General features: G+C 36.7%; 1 protein-coding gene across 2 annotated transcripts in view; it reads left to right on the top strand.

The window, feature by feature from the left end:
- LOC101901776 (serine-rich adhesin for platelets) overlaps window positions 1–24,376 on the top strand; it is a 446,297-nt gene that overhangs the window by 215,264 nt on the left and 206,657 nt on the right. For both annotated transcript variants that reach the window (XM_059131315.1, XM_059131316.1), the window contains exon 3: window positions 7,136–7,298. The gene's annotated coding sequence lies outside the window, so the exon portion shown is untranslated. The remainder of the gene's footprint in view (window positions 1–7,135; window positions 7,299–24,376) is intronic.

The raw sequence follows: 24,376 nt of genomic DNA, 5'->3' as shown, positions 1-24,376 counted from the left end.
TTAAAAGCACGTTGAGTTTTCACAATTGACTTCTTCTGTTGAATATAAATTTCAACTATTTCAGAGCGCTCACGTGGCGTGTATTGGTTAATGGTAAAAATCGGCTTGGACTGACGCTGCAAACGCGGTATGTCATTAAGCGATATGACATCTCTGTCAAAAGTTATGGCGTTGCCAGATTGGTCCGTCGAATATGGGCAACCCTGTAGTACACATTTGGTTCCCGTACCAAATTTAAAGGTTTTAGCTCTATTCCTTCACATAATACCAAATGGTACAATTTCAGAAGTTTAATACCATTTTAGAACTTTTCGTAACCTTTAAGTTCGAATTTCCGAAAACCCTTCGGCTTGTCTATGCTGAACACCGACAGTAATTTTCATTCCAAATTTTAGAATTTTTGGCTCATTTCGTTTCTCTAATACAAAGTATTCAATGTTTAGTATTTTTCGTAACCTTTTAGTCAGAGTTTTAAGAACCCCAGCCTTATCACACGCCTACGCACCAAGACTTGTCTTCGTGTAAGATTTCAAGATTTGCGCTTCAGCCGTTTCGTCTCTGCATTGATTCTAGGTCAGTCAGTCCGTTATTTCAGCACTCTTTTGTACATATAAATTTGTGTTTTCTTCTCCACCTAAGACACCTAATTTAGGACCTTTGCTTTGCATTTGACCTTAATTTTCATTCTCTGCTGTACGCCTTTGTGATTTTCACTTATCAGTGGGAAAATATCGTCTATGAGTTTTAAAGGAAAATACCCTCTTCTCCTCTGAAGGACCTAAGTTTTTTTTTTCCTTTTTTTTTCAGAATTTATTCTTCAATGATGTAAATAATAAGAACTCATGTGTGTGGAGACTACCGATTACATGAATTCTTTCCTTTTTAAATAAGTAAACATATTTTTTTTTTTTTTTTTTTTTGCCCCGAGGCCGCTTCTACAATGGAAAAACATACTTTTTACTTATGTACATATGTATGCGAACACACATGTGTACATGCATTGTATTGATTGCCTTTTAACCGAGAAAAAAAAATGTCTTGTTTCCTTGTACAAATCAATATTTGTGCAGACATATTTCATTGCTAATAGCTTTTTTTTATTGTTAACTTGAAAAATACTTTGCTATTGGTCTTCATTGGAATTTCTGTTTCTTGGCAATGTTTTCATAAATTACCGATTTTCTTTTTCTTCTTTTCGTTTTTGTTTTGAGGCCATTTTTGAGTTTTTTTCCGTTTCATCTTTAATTGATTTTAATTGGCATTGAATTTAGTTTATGTTTATTTATATACATTTGCAAATTTGTCTTGAAATGAAAGAAAATGAAAACATGAGACGGAAATTTGTTGTTTGTCTTTCAATTTGTTATTTTTTTTTTATAGAAAATAATAATAATTTTATTGTTGCTGTTGTTGTTAGTAACCATGCTGATTTGAAGATTTAATATGACTGGCCATAATATGAACAAGTTGTTGGCAATACAACAATATTTTGTTTCTTAATTATTGATATTGTTTTCATAACGAAACAAAAGAGGAATCAAGAAGTAAATAAAATAGACCACAAAGAGCAATTGGGTATGTAAGCTGATGTAAAGGAAGCTGATTCCTTGTTGAAGCATTACACATTCTTTTTTTGTTGAAAGGCTTATTTTTTTTATTCTTTCGACTTTAGACTTTTTTTAATTTTTATTATTTTCTACATTTTTCTGCGTAAATTTAGGATATTTACAAGAAAATATCCCCTTCCGTAAAAAAACACACACCTACACGCAAACACATTCACAGCTTTGTGTTAAATGACAAAAAGAGATAACAAATAGCCACCACATTTATGAAGCTAGTAAAAAAAACTGTAAGTTCGGCCGGGCCGAACCTTCAAACCCCTCCACCATTTGAAAAGAATTTGGCAGTTTTCAAAAAAAAAACCGTTAAAAAATTTGTTAAAATCTTTAAAATACCGAATGTAGCCATTATATTAGGGTCTATACGACGACCTGCATAGGCAAATATTGTCGTAAGCTATTACAATATTCAAATGCGAAACTTGAAAAAAAGAAATTGGTGAATAATGTAGCTAGGGATGAATAATGAATAGGGAGGTACCACCTGCACAGACAATTTTCTGTCATAGACTATAGTATCCATTGCGAACTTCACGTACCAAATTTGAATCGATTCCGGTGAATAATGTAGCTAAAATCATCAAAATACCGAATATAGGGGGGTACCGTTATATGAGGGCTATACGAAGACGTGGACCGGCACAGACAATTTTCTGTCATAGGCTGTAGTATCCGTTACGAACTTCAAATACCAAATTTGAATCGATTCCGGTGAATAATGTCGCTAAAATCATCAAAATACCGAATATAGGGAGGTACCTTTATACCTATACGAAGACGTGGACCTGCACAGACATATTTCTGTCATAGACTGTAGTATCCGTTACGAACTTCAAATACCAAATTTGAATCGATTCCGGTGAATAATGTCGCTAAAATCATAAAAATGCCGAATATCGGGGGGTACCATTATATGAGGGCTATACGAAGACGTGGACCTGGACAGATAATTTTCTGCCATAGGCTATAGCATCCATTACGAACTTCAAATACCAAATTTGAATCGATTCCGGTGAAAAATGTCGCTAAAATCAGCAAAATACCAAATATCGGGAGGTACCGTTATATGGGGGCTGTACGAAGACGTGGACCTGCACAGACATATTTCTGTCATAGATTGTAGTATCCGTTACGAACTTCAAATACCAAATTTGAAATAATTCAGGTGAATAATGTCGCTAAAATCATCAAAATACCAAATATCGGGAGTTACCGTTGTATGGGGGCTACACGAAGATGTGGACGTACATGGTCCATTTTAATTCCAAAAGTTCTGCAGACATAATCTACATTTGAGTAAAATTTTATCAACCCACTTCGTTCGGAAATCACTAAATCGATATAAAATCTGATGCTGATCAAAAATATATATATGTACTTTGTAGGGTCTAAAATGTATATTTCGAGGTGTTACAAACAGAATAACAAACTTAATATACCCTCTATACTAAGGTGGAGGGTATAAAAAAGAGATAACAAACAGCAACAACAATTATAAAAAACGCTATTTTACAGATTTCGTGGTTTCTGTCCATTTATCCGCCACATTTTATTTCGTGACAATCTCAAAAGCCTTCAGCGCTAATTGTCGTTGAATTGTCGTGGTTATGAGTTGTCTGTCTGTCCGCTTGTCACCCTCCTCCCTGAAATCGACAACCGGACATAAGCGGATTGGTAACGAAAAACAAAATCAGCTCACATGAAAACTTGTAACCAGTTGCAAAACAAATGAAACTGGAAACCGAATTCGAAGTCAAACACTAAGAACCTGATTAACAATTAGCCGAAAAAACGACGACTTTGCACCATGTGACCGAATTCTAAAAAACAAAGAATAAGAACAAAAATCTATTAGCACCTCCCAAAAAAAACGGTTGAGTAGGTTTTTTGCCAAAAATAGAGGCATAGAGAACAGAGGAAGAAGCTCGAGAACATTTTAAGGTGTGATTTTGTTGTGTTCTATATTTTTTTGCAAAAAATCTTTGACACCATTTCAGAGATATGGATATGGAAAAATCTATTATTTTTTTTAAACACATAACGGGTTTTTATGTGAGATGTACAAACCGGGACTTTAAATGAGAAGAACAACTGGCATAAGAGACCTCCATTTCCTCTATTAGAACAAACAACTGGAGGCGAAGACCAATATTCATAAAAAAACCCTTGTCTTCCATGGGACTTATTGGTACCTTGAAAAAGGTATATTCTATAAGAATGCTGGCTAGAATAAACTAATAGCTCTTCTATCAGAAGAGATGTGATCTTCTGGTGGGAAGAGACCTCCATTTCCGCTATTAGAACATAACTTTTACTTTTCTGCCTTATGCTACTCTACTCTTCTGTCTCATAATCTTAGAGAATACCATTTCAATGAGTGGAAATAATTTTCTTTTCCATAAAAAAAACACTTCATTCCTTGAAGTACTTCATTCTTAAGAAGTACTTCTCTCTTTATGAGTAGGCCTAATTTTCTTCACCGTAACTCCTTCCTTCTCTTTTACGAGAAGACTTATAAGAATCAATGCAACTTTTTAGAGACAACATTCAGCTCTTCCAATAGAATAAGGTTTGTGCTCTTTTGAGCGATTGCTGTCTCTCCCATCTCCCTGAGGAGATTTCCTGCTCATCTCTGCTATACTCTGATGAGATGTCTTGGTCATCAATTGGTCAAATAAACATTTTGCAACTACTAAATGAAGAAAATTTGATGACAATGACAAGAACTTCGTCTCTTTTATGAGACAAGAGCTTTGTCTCTTCTATGAGGCAAGAGCTTCGTCTCTTCTATGAGACAAGAGCTTCGTCTCTTCTACGAGACAAGAGCTTCGTCTCTTCTACGAGACAAGAGCTTCGTCTCTTCTATGAGAAAAGCGCTACGCTTTTTTATGTGAAGAGCTTCACCTCTTCTGTAAGAAGGGCTTCACCTCTTCTAATGCTAGTACATAGGCTTTATTTTCTTATAAGATAGGGCTTCGTTGAAGATGGATTCGAACTCCTTTAAAAATATATTGTTCCCTTCTAGGGGAAGAAAATTTTCGGCTCTTCTCTGAGAAAACCTTCTGCAATTTTATGTTAAAACTTTTACTTTCTTTGAAAATATCATTCCTACTTTTTCAGGTGAAAACACCTGCGCTACCAGAATTAATTAAACTCTTCAATTTTTATTGCGTCCCTCGATCTTCGATGATATGCGATGGTGCTCTTGCTGGATATAAACTTAAGCTCTTTTATGGGGGGTATAGCTCGTAATCTTCTAGGGGAAAAGCTAGTGCTCTCGTAGGAGAATATTTCCTCTTCCAAGAGAATAGATCACCTTCATGTCATGATTGTTTTTAAAGGATAAAAGATCGTGCTCTTCTGGGAGGATAGTCTATGTTTTTAATAGAGAATATCTCTTGCTAATCTAGGAGAATAGGAAAATTTCTTTCCCCTTTAGAAAAATAGTTCGTACACTTCTAGGGCGAGTAATTCATGTTCTTCTAGGAGTGTATCCATGCTCTTGTTGTTATGAAGTCGTTCTCTTTTCGATATAAGGTCTTGCTCTTTTGAGAATAACCCGTGTTCTTGAAGGAGAATATATCTTGTTTCTATAGGAAAATAGCCTATGTTCGTTTTCTGTTCGCAAAAATGCTCGTACTCTTTCAGCAGATTATCTTACGCCCTCCAGGGAGAGTAGATCGTAACTTTCTGGAGAATAGCTCATGCTCTTGTAGGGAAATAAAAGAAGAATTGCCCATTCTCCTGATTTGATATTAAGAGATCGTGTTCTCTTCGGATAAAAGCTAGTGATCTTCTGGGGGCTAGTCCGTGTTCTTCAATAAGAATATTTCTAGCTAATCTAGGAGAATAGCTTATGTTCGTGCCCTTCAAGCTCGCCCTTGTTTAAGAAAAGAGCTCGTGCATTTCAAGAGAAAAAATCGTCTGTCTGTCCGTCTGCCTGTCTGTTGTAATCACGCTATCTTTCGAACAAATTGAGATAGAAGGCTAAAAGGCAGGTTAAGTTCGTAAATGGGACATGTAGGTCCAAGTTATCATATGGCCCCCATATAACGGTACCTCCCGATATTCGGTATTTTGATGATTTTAGCGACATTATTCACCGGAATAGTTTCTAATTTGGTATTTGAAGTTCGAAATGGATACTACACCCTAAGACAGAAAAATGTCTGTGCAGGTCCACGTCTTCGTATAGCCCCCATATAACGGTACCTCCCTATATTTGGTATTTTGATGACTTTAGCGACATTATTTAACGGTATTTTTTTCAAATTTGGTATTTGAAGTTCGAAATGAATACTACACCTTAAGACAGAAAATTGTTTGTGTAGGTCCACGTCTTCCTACAGCCCCTTGGAGTACCTCCCAATATTCGGTATACTGATGATTTTATCGTCATTATTCACCAGAGTTGTTTCAAATTACGTATTTGGAGTTCGCTATGAGAACTACAATCTGTGACAGAAAATTGTCTATATAGGTCCAGGTCTTCGTATAGGCCCCATATATCAGTACCTCCTTATATTCAGTATCTTGACGATTTTTTGTACAATACCCATCGAAATTGTTTGAGATGTGGTATTTGAAGTTCGTAATGGATGCTACAGCCTGTGACAGATAATTGTCTATGCAGGTGCAGGTCTTCGCACAGCTCCGATATAACGGTACCTCCCTATTTGCGATATTTTGACGATTTTAGCTACATTATTCACTGTTTATTTCAAGTTTCGAGTTTGAATATGGTAATGGCTTATGACAAACAATGCCTATGTAGGTCCACGTCGTATAGACCCCAATAGACGGCTATATTTGGTATTTTTTAAATTTTAACAGAATTTTTTAAAAATTTTATTTTTTGAAAATTTCCAAATTCGTTCCATATGGTGGAGGGTATTCAAAGTTCGGCCCGGCCGAACTTACAGCTTTTTAACTTGTTTAAGTTATGAGTTGGTACTCTTCCCGCTCGTCATCTTCTTAGATACAAGCTCATACTATTTTAAGCGTAGAGCTGGTTAAAATAAGTTCTCGTGTTTCTTTAGTAGAAGAACTTCTTATTGGTTCCTCCTCAGTTTCTAAATTTCTCTCAAGATATTTTCATTTCTATACTTTTGAGAAGACCCGTTTATTAAAAGACCTTGAGTTTTTGCCACTTCTGAAGGATTTGCTCCTAAGGGCTTATAAGTCAAATGCATTCAATGTCTCTTCCATAAGGTAAAGAACATTTACTCTTCTATCGAAAAATTATAAAATTTACTGTATTAACGATTTCACCCCATTATCTTTGAGAAGGCCTATTAGATTGATTTTTTGTCTTCCATACCAGTGTGTGTTACATTGGTCTTTAAATAAAATACTCTTTAATCTTTTTAGGATGTAATTTGTTATGGAATTTAATTTATGTATTTTAAACGTTTTATAACATTTTTTCACCAAATCTGGAATAGATTCATTCCAAATAAGTACTTCCAATTTAAAATACAATAAAAATTTCCCTCTTTCTTCGCTCTTTTCAGCAATGCTCTGCAGTTTCTGTGAACTCGTGCCCAAGACAAAATAACTTTCATCGATAACCAAAGAAATCTATTTTAGGCCATTATCCACGCCACCAGACATTTGACAGTCGACAAGAGGAGACGACAACAACAAACGACAAAAATAACAAAAAAACGAAATAAGGTGAGTGATCTTTTTTTCTTCATTTCTTGCAGATAAATACAATGTGAAAAGGCGGGGAGAGATAAAGAAAAAAACGCTATGTATTTCAAGACTTTCAATTTGCGTCAACACCCAGTTAAGCATCGGACCCCAAAACTTAGGCACACACACACATGTACACCCTCACACGTTCGAATCACAAATCTCACATCCAGCCAGCCAGCCAGCCAGCCAGTCACATGAAAAACTGTTTTGAACTCTGACAAAGATTTGAATTTTGTATGCGGGTTTGTTTTCATTTTTTTTCATTCTGCTCTGTGGCTGGCTGTTGGAAAAAAAAATAACAGACTCAGCCTGGCTTAGCTGGTGAAAAAGTGAATGTTGGTGGGTGTAGCGCCTTTGTCGCCGTCACCGTCCCTGGTTAATGTTATATTCGCTTTGCCCCGTTGGGTTATGGACAAACGAGAGCAGCAACAACATCACTGGAAATTTAAATTCATTAAAATGCCACACTAACAACACCAACAACTACGATGTCAATGAAATTTATAACATTTAGCTGGCTACGAGACTACCACATCCCCGCCGTCCAACAACAAAAAATAAAGTAAAATAAATTTAATAATAATAAAAGGCACAAAGGTAGTGGTAACAGTAACCATGGACAATAATAACATTTTAGCAATGACGTCTGAAGTGGCAGCAAAAGTGATGGTATTTTTCTCTCAAAATTCGAAACTAAAAAACCCAACGACAACAACAAAACAGACAATCTTGTGATCTGAAATTACATTTAATGAAAAGCGGTAAAAATTTGTAAATGTCATTTGTTTGATGAAAGTAATGGCTTTTTCGTATTGGATAGATGTGCCCTCTTGAGGAATGTGATTTTTTGTTGCCTATGCAACGAAGTGGGGAAAGTGGTGTCGGAGTGGGGTCGTCATTTAAAATTCGGGTTAATAATAAGAAATAAGATGCAATAATATCCAAAGCTGGTGTGTGGGAGGGAGGTATTCTAATTCAATGTTCTGTGAATTGTAAATGTCAACTTAGATCGCGTTCGGTAGGAAAATGTGGCTAAAGTCATGGAAATACTTGGAATTACGTCTTCTATGAGAAGACCTAAACCGTCTTCTATTAGAGGACCAAAGCTGTCTTCTATAAGAAGACCCTTCTCTTCTTTGAGAAGACCTAAGACCTAAGAACACATAAGCCGTCTTCTAGGAGAAGACATAAACCGTCTTCTCTGAGAAGACCTATCCCGTCTTCTATGAGAAGACCTTAACGTCTTCTATGAGAAGACTAACATCTTCTCTGAGAAGACCTTTACATCTATGAGAAGACCTAAACCTTCTGCTATGATAATGCCTTAACGTCTTCTATGAGAAGACCTAAACCTTCTGCTATGAGAATAACTTAACGTCTTCTATTAGAAGACCTTAACGTCTTCTATGAGAAGACCTTAACGTCTTCTATGAGAAGACCTTAACGTCTTCTATGAGAAGACCTTAACGTCTTCTATTAGAAGACCTTAACGTCTTCTATTAGAAGACCTTAACGTCTTCTATGAGAAGACCTTAACGTCTTCTCTGAGAAGACCTAAAACGTCTTCTATGAGAAGACCTTAACGTCTTCTCTGAGAAGACCTTAACGTCTTCTCTGAGAAGACCTAAAACGTCTTCTATGAGAAGACCTTAACGTCTTCTATGAGAATAACTTAACGTCTTCTATGAGAAGACCCAAACCGTCTTCTATGAGAAGACCTTAACGTCTGCTATGAGAAGAACTTGACGTCTTCTATGAGAGGACCCAAACCGTCTTCTATGAGAAGACCTTAACAACTTCTATGAAAAGATCGTAACGTCTTCTATGAGAAGACCCAAACCGTCTTCTATAAGAAGACCTTAACTTCTTCTATGAGAAGACCCAAACCGTCTTCTATGAGAAGAACTTAACGTCTTCTATAAGAAGACCCAAACCGTCTTCTATGAGAAGACCTTAACGTCTTCTATGAGAAGACCTTAACGTCTTCTATGAGAAGACCTTAACGTCTTCTATGAGAAGACCCAAACCGTATTCTATGAGAAGACCTTAACGTCTTCTATGAGAAGACCCAAACCGTCTTCTATGAGAAGAACTTAACGTCTTCTATGAGAAGACCCAAACCGTCTTCTATAAGAAGACCTTAACGTCTTCTATGAGAAGACCCAAACCGTCTTCTATGAGAAGAACTTAACGTCTTCTATAAGAAGACCCAAACCGTCTTCTATGAGAAGACCTTAACGTCTTTTATGAGAAGACCTAAACCTTCTGCTATGAGAATACCATAACGTCTTCTATGAGAAGACCTTAACGTCTTCTATGAGAAGACCTTAACGTCTTCTATGAGAAGACCTTAACGTCTTCTATGAGAAGACCTTAACGTCTTCTATGAGAAGACCTAAACCGTCTTCTATGAAAGGACCTAAACCGTCTTCTATGAGAAGACCTAAACCGTCTTCTATGAGAAGACCTAAACCGTCTTCTATGAGAAGACCTAAACCGTCTTCTATGAGAAGACCTAAACCGTCCTCTATGAGATAATCCAAACCGTCTTCTATGAGAAGACCTAACCCGTCTTCTATGAGAAGACTTTAACGTCTTCTCTGAGAAGACCTTTACATCTATGAGAAGACCTAAACCTTCTGCTATGAGAATACCATAACGTCTTCTATGAGAAGACCTTAACGTCTTCTATGAGAAGACCTTAACGTCTTCTATGAGAAGACCTTAACGTCTTCTATGAGAAGACCTAAACCGTCTTCTATGAAAGGACCTAAACCGTCTTCTATGAGAAGACCTAAACCGTCTTCTATGAGAAGACCTAAACCGTCTTCTATGAGAAGACCTAAACCGTCTTCTATGAGAAGACCTAAACCGTCTTCTATGAGAAGACCTAAACCGTCCTCTATGAGATAATCCAAACCGTCTTCTATGAGAAGACCTAACCCGTCTTCTATGAGAAGACTTTAACGTCTTCTCTGAGAAGACCTTTACATCTATGAGAAGACCTAAACCTTCTGCTATGAGAATAACTTAACGTCTTCTATAAGAAGACCTTAACGTCTTCTATGAGAAGACCTAAACAGTCTTCTATGAGAAGACCTAAACCGTCCTCTATGAGATAATCCAAACCGTCTTCTATGAGAAGACCTAACCCGTCTTCTATGAGAAGACTTTAACGTCTTCTCTGAGAAGACCTTTACATCTATGAGAAGACCTAAACCTTCTGCTATGAGAATAACTTAACGTCTTCTATAAGAAGACCTTAACGTGTAAGATATAGCTATAGCTCCCATATATATGTCCTCTCTCTCATTCGCAATATACACTCCACATAAATGATATTTGGTACTATATATCAGATACAGCTCAGAAAGTTTTATCGAAATCGGTTCAGATTTGGATATAACTCAAATTTGGTGGAAATCATTTTAGATTCAAATCAGAACCGAATGTCGGGAGGTAACGTTATATGGGGGCCATACGTAGATGTGGACCTGTGCAGACAATTTTCTGTCTTAGACTGTAGTATAGATTACGAACCTCAAATACCAAATTTGAAACAATTCCGGTGAACAATGTCGCTAAAATCATAAAAGTACCGAATATCGGGAGGTGCCGTTATATGGGGCCTTTACGAAGGCGTGGACCTGCACAAACAATTTTCTGTCTTAGGCTGTAGCATCCATTACGAACTTCAAATACCAAATTTTAAACAATTCCGGTTCAATTTTCTGTCTTAGGCTGTAGCATCCATTACGAACTTCAAATACCAAATTTTAAACAATTCCGGTTAATAATGTCGCTAAAATCACCAAAGCACCGAAAATCGTGAGGTGCCGATTTTCTGGCATAGACTGTAGTATCCATTACGAACTTCAAATACCAAATATAAAACAATTCTGGTGAATAGTGTCGCCAAAATATCAAGGTACGGAATATCGGAAAGTAGCGTTATATGGGGGCTATATATAAAATCAGATTCCAAAATTTACTTATTATACAAAGAAATAAAAAATAGACTTAGTAGGTCCCTATTCAAAACAATTTCATTTTTTTAGGTCTCAAGCGGTTTTTAAGAGAATAAGTCTAACCTTGTTAGGTAGCTATAGACCAGATTTAAGTAGGGTCTTCTATAATATTTCATGGAATAATCATTTTATTTGTACAGATTAGAATCATTTCGGTTTATCGGTGAATGGAAAATATTATGAAACCCTCTTAACTTGAAATTAATCAAATCTGTACAAATACCTCACCCCTATAACTGGTTAACTACGTTACATAGGAAATCCCCAGAAAACAAGTCCTGCAAATTGTATCCATTGCCATTTGACATTAATTCTGTATCTATGTAATATGTCCATTGCTATGGTCATTAATTTGTTGACCATCGCTGAAAGCTATTTTATTATATCATTTTGTCCCCCCTAACCCCAACTCCACTTTGTTTACCACATGGCAGCATTTAATAAGTGCGTTATTTGTATTTTTTTTTTTTTTTTTTTTTTTTGCTTAAAAAATATTGTACACAATTTTATTGTTAGTTTTATTATCCTGGCGGCAGATATGCATCCTCTTTACATTTTGTTTTTTTTTTTTTTTTTTCATCCACCATTAATAATTAAGTTGTGCTGTGCATCCATATACAAACAATTAAACATTTGTTGCTATTTGGAATGTTAATTAATTTAATATTATTATACTCATATACACATACATATATTGTGTTTAATAATTCGTTGAAGTCTGCTAGCAATTTAAATTATGAAGATCATTAAATAATGAAAATGTGGCTTTTGCAATGGTCGGTTATATGTCCTTTGAACAAATATATGTGTGTGTGTTGTCAGAAAGGAAAGTAGGGAATTAATTTTAACTTTTTTCGGTTGAATTTGGTTGGTTGTTTGAATTTTGGTTGTGACTCGAAATCGGAATATCCCGATGCAATAAGTCAGAAAATCAGAAAAGTATATAAGCATTAAGTAAGATTTAAATGAAAAGTTGCCCTCAAGATGGAGGATTGTCATGGGGAAAGATCTTTGTGTCAAATCACTATCGTCCACTCGAAATGACAATGTTGCCCTTTCTTCAAACCCTCCACCATACAATGGATGGTAGATTATGTTTGTCATTAATTTTGTAATACCTTGAAATATCCAGCATAAGATTGATTTAGCCATTTCAGTCCGTATGTCTGTCTATCCGTCTGTGGAAATTACTCTGACTTCCGAAGACAATTAAGTATGTTAATAAAATTTCACTCCAATGTATTTTAGGACTGCAGGAATTTTGGAATTGAAAATGGGCCATACAGAACCACGTTTAGTCGCCACATAACTGTACCCGCAGATTTAAGGTGTTCTGTTCGCAATTTTAAACCGAATTTACTTTCAATTGGCAATTTCTGTTCCCAATTTGTAGGAAACATCATTTCAGAGAACTGTCTTCATAGGTCCCCACATAATTGTACCTCCAAATATTCGGTAATTTTTATGTTTTCGTTTCTTTCAAAAAAACAGAAAATCGCATTCGTACAAACGCCATATAACTGCACCTCCCAATATTCGGCATTCTGATGATATTACGCAGTGTTCAGCGGAATTATTTTAAAGGTAGAATTTGTTCGTTAGCAATTGATACACCTTTCCACGAAAAAAAATATCTGTATGGGCCCCCATTTTCGTATATCTCCCAAACAAGTTTACCTCCCGATCTCCGGTATTTTGATGATTTTAGTCACATTTTTCACAGAATTTTTTTTCAAATTTAGAATTTAGAACTCGCAATTGGTTCTTATTTCCATAACACTGTCGGTATAGGCTCCCTACAGGGTGAAATAAAAAACCGCAAAATGTCAAACGTCATAATTTTTATACCCTCCACCTTGGAAAGGAGGGTATATTAACTTTGTCATTCCGTTTGTAACATACTTAAATATTCGTCTTAGACCCCATAAAGTATATATATTCATAATCAGCATAAAATTCTATGTCGATTTAACGATGTCCATCTGTCTGTCTGTCCGTCTGTCTGTCTGTCTGTTGAAATCTCGATACAGCCCACATTATTTGACGTAGAGCGCCAAAATTTAGCAGAGCTATTTGCATTGTGTCTAGGATGGTTGGTATTGAAAATGAGATATATCGGTCCACGTTCTGGTCCCCATACCTCCCGATATTCGGTATTTTGATGATTTATGCCACATTTTTTCACTGATTTGTCTAAAAATTGGCATTTGTGGGTCATAATGGGTCCTAGTTCGTGTGGCGAAACATTGTAATTATAGGTCTACGTTTTGGTGTAGCCCCCATATAATGGTACCTCCCGATATTCGGCATTTTAATGGTTTTTGCCACATTTCTTCTAATGTTTCTTTTACCCTAAGGTGGAGAGTATTAAAAGTTTGCCCGGCCAAACTTAATGTTTTTTTACTTGTTTTTTAATTATTTTTTAAGTATTATTGAATGAAATCAAAAAATGTCGAAAATATCATTAAATTTTAGAATAAGTTCAGATTTATTCCAGTTGGTCACCTTTGGCACGAATTATGGCCTTCAAACGGCCAATGAAACCGTCACACACTGCCCGAATGTTGCTCTGCGGTATTTTGGCTCATTCCCGACGAAGCGCTTGCTTGAGGTGATCGACGCTTTGGTATTTTTTAGTGCCAACCTCGCTTTCCAAAATGCTCCGGACACAATAGTCCAACGGATTGGTATCCGGAGATTTTGGTGGTCATTGTGCACTGGAAATGAAGCGAGGAACCTCATTTTGTGACCATTCCTAGGAGGCGATTGCTGAGTGCGATGGTGCTGAGTCCTGTTGGAATGTCCAAGGTCTGCGGCCAAAATGTTTGCGTGCTCGAAGCTTTAATACACCCTCTAGAATATTTTCACGATAATATTCGGCATTTATTCTGATGCAATGGTCGATTAATACGAGCGAAGAACGACCATCGGCTGTTATGGCGGTCCACACCATCACCATGGCCGGCGTTTGAGTTCTGGTGGCTAACCGAAGGGGCACATTTTCAGCTGACCTCTTTGCCAAGTAAACACGATCATTTTGTTTTTTCACAAACTGCAGGACAACGAATGTTTTCTCATCGGAGAAAACCAAATTCGGCAGTTCACCACTTTCGGCCAAGCGAAGCAACTCTTTAGCTCTTTTAAGTATATTTTCTTTCCGTTGCGGTGTAAACTCTTGCACTTTTTGGAATATTAATGGCTTCACCCCGAGCTCATGTTTCAATATTTGCGGAAAGGAATATTGCGATATGTTCATCTCTCGAGCCATTTTTCGGCCACTGTGACTCGGGTTTCGATCAAGTCGCTTCTTTACTTTTCCTCCGTCCACTTCTTTGACGTCGGGCTAGGCTACCAGTATCACGGTAACGAGCGATGGTACGACCCACAAAAGATTTATTCACATTTAAATGCTGGAGTGCTCTAACGATAGCCACTTGCGGTTTTCCAGCCAAATATAAAGAAATCACACTATCGCGCTTGAATTCCATCACAAATAAAAAATTCTCACAAAAATGCTTTAGTACGCTTGTAAACAATATAATGAGCTGTCACTGGAATAATTTTGACAGCTGTCGGACGAGTGGCTTAGAAATGACAGTAGTCTGAAGTTGGTTGCAGTTTTTAAATCTTACCCTGTATATATGGTCCTCCTGAACTTAATTTTGTGTTTTTTTTTTTTCGTTAGCTCTACTTTTAGAATCTGCTGGATTTTGGTCGTAATAAAAGGATTTCCCCCGTAAAGAACCACGCTTTCGTATAGCTCCCATATAATTGTATTTCTTTTTAATTTGAGAGTCATTTGATTCGACGATTTTGTAACATTTTGAAAGTTTCTTCCAGAACTTAGCTGTTTTTTGATCATATTATTTTTTCATAAATTAATATTTCAGTGTCTGGCAAAACAAAGAAATATATTTCACAACAATGAAAATCCAAAACGATCCCTGTCGTATAAAATCTCCCTAGCTGAATAAAAAACCAGCTTTCGTTGACGCCAACTACACCTACGTAAAATGGAACTTAAGCTAAAAAATAACAAAAAAAAAAAAACAAAGGCCCTAATCTGTTTACATAAAAAAGTAACGCAAACAACAATGAAATCAAAACAATTTAAAGCTGTTCCCTATTAATTTGAGTTTCTCTCTCTCCCTCTCTTTTAATTTTTTGTGGTGAAACATCTCTCTCTAGCTCTCCCTCTCTTCTGTTGAAAATCACTACTATTTCAGTGATTATTTAATTAAATTAAATAACATCAGTGGGGGCCAACAGCATCAGCCACAGTAACAGGCCGAAATTTTTATGTTACCGGAAAAGCGACATAAAGCAAAAGTCAGAGACACCGTTTCAGCCAGCCAAACAACCAGCCAGCGAACCAGTATATAGCAGCAATATAACATTAAACATTCGACAACAGCAACATTTGCTTACTAGCAGCGAACTGCACAGCAATAAATTGTTTCAGCAAACTGGTCCGTTAGCAACGTTTAAATGCTTTGCAAATTAACATCGAGCATTGAGCCGATGTGGACAGTATCGTCTTGGAAGATTGGGATAATCAATATGTACAAGAGAATATGTTCTCTATATTGACTGCTAGCAAGTGCCTACAGGGTTGCCCATATTCGACGGACCCATCTGGCAACGCCATAACTTTTGACAGAGATGTCACATCGCTTAATGACATACCGCGTTTGAAGCGTCAGCCCAAGCAGATTTTTACCATGAACCAATACACGCCACGCGAGGGCTCTGAAATTTACATTCAACAGAAGAAGTCAATTGTGAAAACTCAACGTGCTTTTAAAACATTAAAAAATGTGAGAAGTGCGCCTTCTAAGAACACCATTAAGCGTTTATACGAAAAAATTTCGACTCGTAAGGCTCTTTCTAATCCGAAGAGGCCATATAAAAGTCGACCAAGGCGATCGGCCGAGAATATCGCTGCCGTACGAGCCAGTGTTGAGAGGTCCCCAAGAACATCCCAAAAATGCCGTTCTCAGCAGTTGGGCATGGCTCGGTCCACTTTACAACGGATTATTCGCATTGATTTGCATTTGTTCCCGTACAAAATTCAATTGACGCAAAGAATGTTGCCTGCGGACAAGCCTCGTCGATTGGAATGGGCCCATGGGTCCGTCGAATATGGGCAACCCTGTACTACTTCGACAGCGAAAAGTCCACCTTAGAATTTTGGATTTGTTGCAACAGTTCGTGTAAAGTCTTTTTAACACTCAAAAGGTACGATTTGTTTAGTTTGACAAAAAAAAATAATTCAAACTTCATATTTCATATTAAATGTTCAGAATATTCAAACCTTCAAAGTTTTATATATATTGTTCAAGTTTCTTCCTTTTTCGGAAATTATAATAGCAAAATGTTTGTCTTTTATACCAAAAAAGTCTTCAAAATCGTTCATTTTGAAGTTTGCTGAGGAGGATATTAACAGAACCAGGACCCACATTCAATTTTTCTGTCCCAAACTATTTCAACATCTCCACAAATCTAAGAAACCGACAGTGACCTCAATATCAAATTTCAGAATTTCAGCACTATTCATTCACCCAATACTAAATTAAGTAACATTTAGTATGCATATCCAAGACAATCTACACATCTCTATCCTAGAGGCCAACAGTGATCCAAAATTAGTATCATTTAGTACTTTTCGAACAATTATATTAGGCATTTGCAAAACCACCAACAGTCCTCAGAGTCCTCAATATCAAATTTCGGGATTCCAGCTCTACACATTTATTCAATACCAAAATAACTGTTAGTATTTTATTTTCAAAGCTGTTCCACATCTCAATCCTTGACACCACCAGTTCTCGCAACATAAAATTTCACGATTTCAGCTCTATCCTTGCACCCAATACCAAATTTAGTTGAATTTAGTACTTTTCGAACAACTATAGTACACATTTTCCAAAACCACCTCCAAAACTTAACCACATATACAGAGTTGCCCATATTCGACGGACCCATCTGGAAACGCCATAACTTTTGACAGAGATGTCACATCGCTTAATGACATACCGCGTTTGAAGCGTCAGTCCAAGCAGATTTTTACCATGAACCAATACACGCCACGCGAGCGCTCTGAAATAGTTGAAATTTACATTCAAGTCGATTTGAAAACTCAACGTGCTTTTAAAACATTAAAAAATGTGAGAAGTGCGCTTTCTAAAAACACCATTAAGCGTTTATACGAACAATTTTCGACTGGTAAGGCTCTCCTAATCCGAAGAGGCCATATAAAAGTCGACCAAGGCGATCGGCCGAGAATATCGCTGCCGTACGAGCCAGTGTTGAGAGGTCCCCAAGAACATCCCAAAAACGCCGTTCTCAGCAGGATTATTCGCATTGATTTGCATTTGTTCCCGTACAAAATTCAATTGACGCAAAGAATGTTGCCTGCGGACAAGCCTCGTCGATTGGAATGGGCCCAAAGAGTCATCGAAATGGCCGAAGATGAAGAGCAATTTTGGAACTAAATTATCATGTCCGATGAAGCCCATTTCACATTGAATGGGACCGTAAATAAGTAAAATTGCCGTTTTTACGCCACTGAAAATCCTTAGGAGATTCAAGAAGTGCCTCTTCACGACGAAAAAGTCACATTTTGGTGCGGCGTTAGTGCGAAAACGGTCATTGGGCCGTTTTTCTCCCAAAATGAAAATGGCCATGCTGTTACCATCAATCAGGAGCGTTATCGCGACATGATGATCAATTTTGTGATGCCAATTATTCGTCGAAAGCGTATGAGGCAGTTCTGATTTCAGCAAGACGGCGCTCCACCGCACACAAGTCGCATAACAATCGATTTTCTGAAGAATTTGTTTCCGGACCGTTTGATGTCGAAAAGTGGTGATTTGGACTGGCCACCGCGTTCGCCCGATTTGACGCCGCCTGACTTCTTCTTGTGGGGACCAATAGTGACAAGTGTCACCCATTTCAGGACTTCAGTTCTATTCATTCACCCAATTGCAAATTTTAATACTTTTTAGTACTTTTCCACAATATACAATTCCAAAACCACCTCTATATCTCAAGCACAGATACCATCAATAATCTAAATATCAAATTTCAGAATTTAATCTCTATTCCATCACTCAATATAGTACGATTCAGTACTTTTTGTACATTTTTCGTACACATTTTCAGCTCTATCCATAATACCAATTCCTACAACATTTAGTACCATTTAGTACATATGGGTACAAATTCCCATAAGAACTTACATCATACAATCATATTTCCCAATTTGAGTATCCCTGCACTACGGGTTCACCCCACAATTGTACCATATTGAGTACCATTTAGTACACATTATTACGACTTTCCAAATCTATGTCCACATCGCAATTCCACACTCCGACAGTAATCGTATTTCCAAATTTCAGACAACCTGTGCTATTAGTTCGCCAAAATACAAATTGTACCCCATTTAGTACCATTTTGTGTACATATGTATAAATTTCCATAACTTCTTGCGTCAAAAGAAATCTTATTTCCAAATTTCAGGATTGCAACTCAATTGGTTCTCCTAAAATTTAAATTGTACAAAATTTAGTACAATTTAGTACACATAAGTATGAATTTCCAAAACTTCGTACATGCCCCAATCCTACAATGCAATAGCTATCGTATTTCTATTTATATATATTTAAACTACCTCCATATCAGATTTCAGGATTCAAGCTCCATCCGTGCCTCCAAATTCAAATTGTGCCAATTTTGTACCGTTTAGTACTTTTCGTATACATGATTACACACTCTCAAAACTACCTCCATACATCGACCATACTCCTCAACCTTAATTCTCATTCCAAATTTCAAGTTTTTAGCTCCAACCGTTCCAACCTTTGATACGCTCCATAAGTGAGAATCATTCCAAATTTAAGAATTCAGGCTCTACTGGTTCGTCGAATACAAAGGGTACCATATTTAGTAACTTTTAGTATTTATACCCTACACCACAAGGTGGTCAGGGTATTATGTCTTTGTGCCTTTTTTTTTTGAACAGGCAAAAGGAAACGAGATAGACCCATAGTTCCTTTTAATGATCTGCATAGAATCACATTCTGAGTCGATTTATACATGTCCGTCCGTCCGTCCGTCTGTCCGTCTGTCCATGTATTTTTGTAAACAAAGTACAGTTCGCATTTATTATCCGATTGAGATGAAATTTTGCACAAATCATTTGTTTGGCCCAAGGACGAACCCTATTGAAATTGGAGATAATCGGTCAAAATTTAGACATAGCTCCCATATATATCTTTGTCCGATTTACATTTTATTGTGCACCAAATATGTAATATTAGTCCGAATAGTATGGAATTTTGCACGTACGATCAGATTGGATCTGAAAATAAGTATGCCAAATTTGATCGAAATCGGTTCAGATATAGCTATAGCTCCCATATATATTGTTCATCCGATTTGTTATTTTTGTCCTTCGCAGCCGTAATATGCACTCTGTAACAACAATATTTGGGGAAATATATCAAATGCAGCTCTGAAATACCTTTGCTAAATTTTATCGAGATCGGTTCAGATTTGGATATAGCTCCCATATATAACTTCGTCCGATTTACCTTTGATTATGCAACAAACGTCTAATATTTGTCCAAATTGGATGAAATTTGGCACTTACGACCGAATTGAGAAGAAGAGAAGCTAGTATGTCAAATTTGGCGAAGATCGGTTCAGATATAGCTATAGCTCCCATATATAATGTTCATCCGATTTGTCATATTTGTTACCCACAGCCGTAATATGCACTCCGTAACAACGATATTCAGGGAAATATATCAAATAAAGCTCAGAAATATCTTTGCCAAATTTTATAGAGATCGGTTCCGATTTGGATATAGCTCCCATATATATTTTTATCCGATTTCAAATTAATTGTGCACCAAATGGGCAATACAAGTCCGAATTTAAAAGATACAAATGATTCGGCATATTTAGTCCTCTGAACTTTAAATTATAATTATAATCATAGCGTGTATGATTGAATTCTCCCATAAAAACCTTTAATTGTTATGCGGAGCTGTACTAAATTAGCAAAGTGGTGTAGGGTATCATAAAGTCGGACCAGCCCGACTTTAACTCTCTTTACTGGTTTCGCATGGTTCTAGTTGGAATTACAACTACTACACACTTTCTATGTCTACACACTACCAAAAATACCTACTTACATCGACCCTACTCCCCTAACTTAATTTCCATTCTAAATTTCAAGTTTTTAGCTCCAAACGTTCACATGAAAATGGTACCAAATGTACTACATTTTAAGTGTTTGTTTTCTCTCATTCATTTTAGTTAGTACTTTTCGTATACAAAAAGTGCAAATTTCCAAAAACTTTTCTGAAATTTTCGGACCAAAATTTCAGGATTCTAGCCTGTTTTGTCTGGACGTTGTTCGAATTATTGTCACTTGAGTCAATTATTTTACTCATGTCATAATGTAGATAGATAGCAGCTCTTAAAATCGAATCAATTCGAGGGAATGTGGAAACCATCTATTCCACATGGTTCCATTAAATTAAATCCTTTTAAAAATATCTCATACTACATTTCTTATATTTCAGCCGGATACTGTATTCATAACTGAGTTCTGAGATAACCAAACAAAAAACCAACAACAACAAAACCTCCCCAACCTTTCCATTTCAGACGACAACTTCAATGATCTCCTCCTAGATCGTCGAATAAGAAACGAGTCAAGAAACGAAGAGACAAGAGAATATTATGCCTGACTTACTGCTGTATCGTAATGCAATTCTTTGTCCAAGCTGGCCAGTTAAAGTGGTTTCTGGCAGTCTGGTCTTCAAATGGAAATTGTTAACTGTTGTAGGTAGGTTTAGTCAAATGTCACTGGGTCTCCGATTGTCTGTCCGCCGCCCGTCTGTCCTGATTACATTTAAGCCTCCATATCGATTGTATATTGATTTGGCTTCAATGCTTAACGCCAGCGTCAAGCTTGATTTGTTTGTTCGTTTGGCAGTGCTGCCGATGGTGTTGGTGTTCGTTCGCACAGCGTGGATGGATGTTATGACTGGTTGTGGTTGGCTCAAGTGAAAGGAAGTTGACCTTTAAAACAGTTTTAAGATTGCATTTAAATAAATAACATTTTGGTAGCGAAAATAAAAGTGAAAAAAAAACAACAAGAAACTCAATACAGCATCACGCAAATTGTGGAGATTTCATGTTGCTGTTGTCACCCACCAACGTCTGAACACTCAGGTGATACTCATTGAAGTTTTTGCGGACTTGAGCTCTACTTTCGTATTTTTTTATGATTTAAAATAAAATAGAAAAGTTGTTTCGAAAGAAATACAATGATATTGGGCATTCTAAAACCTGTTTAATTAATATCAATTACTTATGGTCTATTTATGAGAGTGTGGCCAGTATTCCTCCGGAAAGAAACATAAAGATCCCCTTGCCCAAATCTTCTTTAATAGATATGCTGCCAAACGTCTGCCATTGACAGAGAACCGCCAAATGACCTTCTGTGGATTCAAAACCTATGCACGGTATAATGGGCAACGGTCTTCCACAGGCGGTTGTCCATCAAAAGTTCATCAACCGCCAGTAGACTTTCAAAATCTCTGGATAGAAAATCATTCTCCAAATTATTCAATTAACAACAGAACTATAATTTATTTTCTACAGACAAATGCCCTCAAAGGAGGTTAAATAGACAAATGATGAACAAGAAATTCTTCAGAAAACCATTAAATGGAAAATCACCATATCAAAACAAATTTATACAGATCGTAAAAGACCCATGAAACGGGTACAATTGACAGAAGATAACCAAAGAACCGTCTTCAGGAGCAAGACCATTCGACATTTACTTTTTGAGAATTTAATTTTAAAAGATTTGGCAGAAATTTATGAGCTCATTTTAGAAATCCAAGATATCTAGAATATATTTTCTGCAGACAGCTATCGTGCAAGACTTCCACAGACAAATGATCAGGACACTGTCAGAGAGAAACCCTCCTAGGAACCTTCTACAAATAGAAGACCTTTTAAGGACTACCATGTACCAAATAGCTTTTAAAGACCAGGGCTTTCGAAAGGTCTGCTACTGTAAAAAGAGAGAGAGAGAAGACCGATAAATAACTCGAAACTATTTTCAGGCAGAAGATTTTGTAAAAAAAGCTTTCAAAAGCTTTTTAAATTACAGGGTGAGATAAAAAACTGCAACAAAGTCAAACGCCATAATTTTTACATTTTTTTTTAAATTTTATTGAATGAAAGCAAAAGATGTCGGAAATAGCATCAAATTTTAGACTGAGTTTAGATTTGTTCGAATTGGCCACCTTTGGCACGAATTATGGCCTTCAAACGGCCAATGAAACCGTCACACGCTGCCCGAATGTTGCTCTGCGGTATTTTGGCCCATTCCCGGCGAAGCACATGCTTGAGGTGATCAACACTTTGGTATTGTTTGTGCCAACCTTACTTTCCAAAATACTCCAGACACAATAGTCCGGATACCAATCCGTTGATTTTGGTGGCCATTGTGCGCTGAAAATGAAGCGAGAAACATCATTTGGTAACCCTTCTTGGGTGGTGCGTGCTGAGTGCTATGGTGCTAAGTCCTGTTGGAGTGTCCAAGATCTGCGTCCAAGGCTTTAATACACCCTCCAGAATATTTTCGCGATAATATTCGGAATTTATTCTGATGCCACGGTCGATTAATACGAACGGATAGCGACCATTGGCTGTTATGGCGGCCCACACCAAGCAACTCTTTTTTGGTCTATTTACTTTCTGTTGCGGTGTTAGTTCTTGCACTTTTTGGAATATCAAAGGCTTTACCAGGAGCTCATTTTTCAATATTTGCCGAATGGAATATTGCGATATATTCAGCTCACGAGCCATTTTTGGGCCACAGCGACGCAGGTTCATTTTATTTCATATTTTTTTATTTTTTAATTTTTTTTTTTTTTTTTTTTTTTTGAATGAAGCCATTCGAAGGCTCTTATATAGATTATTAATTTTTAAAACCTCTTCCTTAAAAAGGGTTCTAAATACAAATACTTTCGAAGGGTCTTTTATGAACAAAAAAATACCAGAAGCTCATATTTGGGTTAGCGATCTTCAAAGACTTTTTTATAGACAAAAAAACCCCAAAAGGTCTTCTCGAGATACTAGACCTTTAAAATTCGTTTGAGCATAGGACATATCTAAAACAGACAATCTGTATATAAATGCTCTCCCTTATGTCTTCTATTGGTAGAAGACATCTTAGAAGTTTTTTTTTATGGATAAAAGACCAGATGCTGGCCCTTTGTTGAAGGAAGGCTATCTGCAGGTATTTATAGATAATTGTCCCAAATAAAAAATCTTCTACAGACATCATATAGATAAAGAACCTTCTGTACATCTTCTTCTGATAAAGTCCTGTCCTGGTCATCTATATAAGACCTCCTGGTATAAGGAAACCTGCTACATGTCTTATATCGATAGAAAATATTACACAGGTCTAATAGACCCCAAAAGTTTTACAGATAAAAGACGTCCCACAGACAACCTTCGGGCCTACCATGGACTGAAAGATTACAGCACTTAGTAAATGTTGAGGCCATCCCATAAATCTTCTAAAAGTAAAAGTCCCTTTAATGGTCTTCTATATACAAGAGACATACCACCCTACAGGCCTACCATTGTCTTTACAATGTTGAGGTCAATCAATGGTTTTCTATAGACAAGAGACATCCTTGTCCTGTATATATACCAAGATTGGTCCCTTTTAAAAATCTACCATATCTCTATCTATCTACCATATCATATCTCTAAGGAACCTGTTAATTAACAATTTTTAATAATATTTTCTGTACAATAAAACTTGCTGTAGGTCATGGCAGATGGTAATACTTCGTTTTCATTTAATTTCGAATAAAACGATCTCAATCTGTCTTCCAACACACATCCTTTCCTTTTTGCCAATCCAAATTACGTTTTTCTTTTCTTAAATATTAGCTTTCAAATTAAATCCCCGTT

This window comes from Musca domestica, unplaced genomic scaffold, assembly GCF_030504385.1.
Source record: "Musca domestica strain aabys unplaced genomic scaffold, Musca_domestica.polishedcontigs.V.1.1 84, whole genome shotgun sequence".
NCBI lineage: Eukaryota > Metazoa > Arthropoda > Insecta > Diptera > Muscidae > Musca > Musca domestica.
Note: the sequence above shows the minus strand (reverse complement) of the source record. Positions and strands in the feature narration are given on the sequence as shown.